Raw genomic sequence first — 5,652 nt, 5'->3', positions numbered from 1 at the left:
CTAACCACAGGTGATCCGCCCACCTCAGCTTCCCAAAGTAGTGGGATTGCAGGCGTGGGCCACCATGCCCAGCCTAAGGATTTTTTCTTTCTTGACAATCTCACTTGTTAGATATTGCTGCTAAAGGTCAGGGACTTTGTCTCCATTATCCTGTGGTCCCACTGCTGAGCATGGAACCTGGCACTTGGTAGCAAATGCTGTTGACCATGTGATGCATGGAAATGTTTTGTCATCAGCCGGGCGCTGTGGCTCATGCCTGTAATCCTAGCACTTTGGGAAGCAGAGGCAGGCGGATCACCTAAGGTCAAGAGTTCAAGACCAGCCTGATCAACATGGAGAAACTCTGTCTCTACTAAAAAAAAAAAGAATACAAAATTAGCTGGGCATGGTGGCGCATGCCTGTAACCCAGCTACTCGGGAGGCTGAGACAGGAGAATCGCTTGAAGCTGGGAGGCGGAGATTGCAGTGAGCTGAGATCCCGCCATTTCACTCCAGCCTGGACAACAAGAGTGAAGCTCCATCTGAAAAAAAAAAAATTGCTAACTTGGGTACGTTAACATTAACCAACAAATAAATTGGATTGTGAAAAAAATAGCCCTTGTGACACTGTGGCCACTCCGTGTGTATCATGAAAGTCCAGCAATTGGCCAGGCGCGGTACCTCACATCTGTAATCTCAGCACTTCGGGAGGCCAAGGTGGGCAGATCACCTGAGGTCTGGAGTTTGAGACCAGCCTGACTAACATGGTGAAACCTGTCTCTATAAAAAATACAAAATTAGCTGGGCATGGTGGCACATACCTGTAGTTCCAGCTACTGGGGAGGCTAAGGGAGGAGCATTGCTTGAACCTGGGAGGCGAAGTTTGCAGTGATCCAAGATCGCACCAATGAACTCTAGCCTGGGCAACAGAGTGAGACTCCGTATCAAAAAAAATAAAAGATAAGAAAGTCCAGCCTTACCCCCCAGGAGCTGGAGCTATCTTCAGCCTCACCTCCCAGGAGCTCTGGAGCATGAATCCTAGCAGAGTTGGTCCCACCTGCAGGCCAGGGGGCTGCCCTTGTCAGTGAGTTACGGCGGTGGGATGCCTAGAGGTGAGGCTGCATAACCTCCCTGGCAAGGTGGTTTCACTTCTGCCAAGGATGATTTTCTAGAAGTGGGAGTGGGCACTGAGCCATTAGTAATCCACACCCACAGCAGTTAGGTGTGCCTAGTCCTGCAGATCTGGATGGGACAGTAAAGTTCACTGCACTTAAGGAAACCTGTCTCTCTGGCTGAGGGGAAGGCTCTGTGGGCACTGCTGTGTGACCAGGGAGCAGACACCAGGTTCTCAGGACAAAGGACTATAACAGTAGTATCAGTAGTCAATGTCACTCCACGGTTTATGGCCTGGGCACCCAACCCATTGGAGAAAGCTGCAACATGCAAAGGGAAACTGGGTTTCAAGAAGACACTTTTTGAAAAAATGAGGCCGGACACAGTGGCTCACACCTGTAATCCCTGCACTTTGTGAGGCCAAGGTAAGTGGATCACCTGAGGTCAGGAGTTCCAGACCAGGCTGGCCAATGTGGTGAAACCCCATCTCTACTAAAAATACAAAATTAGGCCGGGCACAGTTCACGCCTGTAATCCCAGCACTTTGGCAGGCCAAGGCGGGTGGATCACGAGGTCAGGAGTTCAAGACCAGCCTGGCCAAGATGGTGAAACCCCCGTCTCTACTAAAAATACACAAAAATTAGCCAGGCATGGTGGCCAGTGCCTGTAATCCCAGCTACTCAGGAGGCTGAGGCAGAGAATTGCTTGAACTCAGGAGGCGGAGGTTGCAGTGAGCCGAGATCATGCCACTGCACTCCAGCCTGGGCGACAGAGCAAGACTTCATCTAAAACAAAACAAAACAAAACAAAAAAATTTGCCAGGCTTGGTGGCACATGCCTGTGATCCCAGCTATTCGGGAGGCTGAGGCAGGAGAATGGTTTGAATCTGGGAGGCGGAGGTTGCAGGGAGCTGAGATCGAGCCATTGCACTCCAGCCTGGGCAACAAGAGCAAAACTCCATCTAAAAAAAAAAAAAATTAGCAATGTGGAGGAGGTAATCACTTCTCAGTGAATCTCTCTTTAAACATTTACATATTCATGAAAGAGCACAGGAGGTTGTCTGAAAGGTAACTCATTGTCAAAACATAGTATTTTTTTTCCTCCACTTCACATTGTGTGGTCTGACTCCATGTCCCCAACATCTTCATGCAATCCAGCAGCTCCTGCATGAGAAATATTCTGTTAACTTTCCATCATTGGCTGGGCCTGGTGCCAGCTTATTTGACAGTGAAATCTGTTAGAGCAGATACGTGACCTACTTTGATGTGGCTACGGACAGAGGCTTCAATCTCCTTGAACGTTCAAATCCCTCTTTTGTCCCTGGAGGGAGAAAGTTAGCACAGCTACTCCAGTTGACTTTAATGAGTGGCTCCTACCCACAGTATTTCTCCGAAAAGTTTACAGCCAGGAAAAAGAAAAGACAACAGAAGAGCATGTTTTGAATATTTACTACTTTTCTCCCTTTGCTCCTTCCTTCAGAAGGGAGATCTACATTATTTTTAATCCTTGGTAAGCATGGAACATAACCTACCATATCCACCTTTTCTAGTTTGAATCCTCGATTTTATTGTGCCTCTGTTCAAGACAAAGAAGCAAACTCCAGTTACTTAGAGTCAAAGAAGAGAGGAGAAGGCGTAAAGAGTTTTTTTTGTTTGTTTCTTGTTTGTTTGTTTTGGAGATGGAGTTTTGCTTTGTTGCCCAGGCTGGAGTGCAGTGGCGCTGTGGCCGGAATTGGTGCGTTCTTAGTCTCACTGACTTCAAGAATGAAGCTGCGGAACCTCGCGGTGAGTGTTACAGTTCTTAAAGGCGGCCGTGTCAGGAGTTTGTTCCTTCTGATGTTCGGATGTAGCCAGTTTCTTCCTTCTGGTGGGTTCATGGTCTCGCTGGCTTCAGGAGTGAAGCTGCAGACCTTTGCGGTGAGTGTTACAGCCCTTAAGGCGGCGCGTCTGGAGTTGTTCATTCCTTCCAGTGGGTTCATGGTCTCGCTGGCTTCAGGAGTGAAGCTGCAGACCTTCGCGGTGAGTGTTACAGCTCATAAAGGCAGTGTGGACCCAAAGAGTGAGCAGCAGCAAGATTTATTGCAAAGAGTGAAAGAACAAAGCTTCCACAGTGTGGAAGGGGACCCCACTGGGTTGCCACTGCTGGCTCAGGCAGCCTGCTTTTATTCTCTTATCTGGCCCCACCCACATCCTGCTGATTGGTCCATTTTACAGAGAGCTGATTGTTCTGTTTTACAGAGAGCTGATCGGTCCATTTTGACAGGGTGCTGACTGGTGCATTTACAATCCCTGAGCTAGACACAGAAGTTCTCCAAGTCCCCACTAGATTAGCTAGATACAGAGTGCTGATTGGTGTATTTACAAACCCTGAGCTAGACACAGAGTGCTGATTGGTGCATTTACAAACCTTGAGCTAGATACAGAGTGCCGATTGGTGTATTCACAATCCCTTAGCTAGACGTAAAGGTTCTCCAAGTCCCCACCAGATCAGCTAGATACAGAGCACTGATTGGTGCATTTACAAACCTTGAGCTAGACACAGGATGCTGATTGGCGCATTTACAAACTTTGAGCTAGGCACAGAGTGCTGATTGGTGTATTCACAATCCCTTAGCTAGACATAAAGATTCTTCACTTCCCCACCAGATTAGCTAGATACAGAGAGCCGACTGGTGCATACACAAACCCTGAGCTAGACATAGGGTGCTGATTGGTGTGTTTACAAACCTTGAGCTAGATACAGAGTGCTGATTGGTGTATTTACGATCCCTTAGCTAGACATAAAGGTTCTCTAAGTCCCCACTAGACTCAGGAGCCCAGCTGGCTTCACCCAGTGGATCCCGCACCAGGGCCACAGGTGGAGCTGCCTGCCAGTCCCGCACCTTGCACCCACACTCCTCAGCCCTTGGGTGGTCAATGGCACTAGGCACTGTGGAGCAGGGGGCAGCACTCATCAGGGAGGCTCAGGCCATGCAGGAGCCCATGGCAGGGGGTGCTCATGCACAGTGGGCTGCAGATCCCAAGCCCTGCCCCACAGGGAGGCAGCTAAGGCCCGGCAAGAAATTGAGCGCAGTGCTGGTGGGCCTGCACTGCTGGGCAACTCGGTGCACCCTCTGCAGCTGCTGGCCTGGGTGCTAAGCCCCTCACTACCTAGGGCCGGCAGGGCCAGCCGGCCTCTCCGAGTGCAGGGCCCGCTGAGCCCATGCCCACCCAGAACTTGCGCTGGCCCACAAGCACCACACACAGCCCCAGTTCCCACCCGCACCTCTCCCTCCACACCTCCCCGCAAGCTGAGGGAGCCAGCTCCAGCCTCGGCCAGCCCAGAGAGGGGCTCCCACGTGCAGCGGCGGGCTGAAGGGCCCCTCAAGCATGGCCAGAGTGGGTGCCAAGGCCGAGGAGGTGCCGAGAGTGAGCGAGGGCTGCGAGGGCTGCCAGCACGCTGTCACCTCTCAGCGCGATCTCCACTCACTGCTACCTCCGCCCCCCTGAGTTCAAGCGATTCTCCTGCCTAAGCCTCTTTGCCAAAGTGTTAAGATTATAGGCTTGAGCCACCACGCGTGGCCCTTATCTGCCAGGTTTGTGCAGGGCAGTGAGGCAGGAGAATAGGGTCTGGAGGCAGGGAACTTAAGGCTGATTCATGATGACTTCCTAGAACTGAATCAAAAGGAAAACCCCAACTTTCCACACCCAAGTAACAAAAGGACCACAGGCTACTCCCTTTGCCACCCCCACCCTCTTTTTCCATGTGGCTAAAGAAAAATGGAAAGTACCTCTGATTGGTCCCCTCCCAAAACCAATCAAGCTGGTGGTGGGCCAAATCTTCATTTGCATAAGGCATAATTTTGTAACTTCGTTTCAGCCTCTGATTGGTCCCTTCCCGCAACCAATCAGATTGATCGTGGGCCATTACTTCATTTACATAGGGTGTACACCAAGTAACCAATGCGAAACCTCTAGAGGGTATTTAAACCCCAGAAAATTCTGTAACCAGGGTTTTTGGCCATTTGCTTAGGCTTGCTTCGTATGCTGTGAAGTGTGTTTGCGTTTTCAATAAATCTCTGCTTTCATTGCTTCATTCTTTCCTTGCTTTGTTTATGCATTTTGACCAATTCTTTGTTCAAAACACCAAGAACCTGGACACCCTCCACCAGTAACAGAAGTAAATGGGAACTGTTAGCTTTGAAAAGTCAAATGCCATTTCCAAGGTCAGAGAAAAGGATGAGAATTGCTGGCACTTCAGAATTCTAATCTAGTGCTCTGTACAACGAGGCTTTTTTTTTTTTTTCAAACTTCCTTTTGCCTAATTTAGCCTATATTGTGGTGTCATCAGAGAACATTATAAAAGACTAGGTGATGGTGGAATTTGTTTTGTTTTGTTTTTGCAGGGGCTCAAAATTGATTTTCCATGTTGTCATTTACTGGAGCTGTACTGAAGAGGATCTGGTCAGTGTGATAAATAAGTTAATTAAGCAGACAGCTTTTTCCCCCTTTCTCATTGCTTTATACATGGATTTGGACAAACCCTTTTAGTTTCTCAGCAATTTTTTTTGCTAACAAATAG

The sequence above is a fragment of the Symphalangus syndactylus genome, chromosome 22 (genome assembly GCF_028878055.3).
Source record: "Symphalangus syndactylus isolate Jambi chromosome 22, NHGRI_mSymSyn1-v2.1_pri, whole genome shotgun sequence".
NCBI lineage: Eukaryota > Metazoa > Chordata > Mammalia > Primates > Hylobatidae > Symphalangus > Symphalangus syndactylus.
This window is presented reverse-complemented; position numbering follows the sequence as displayed.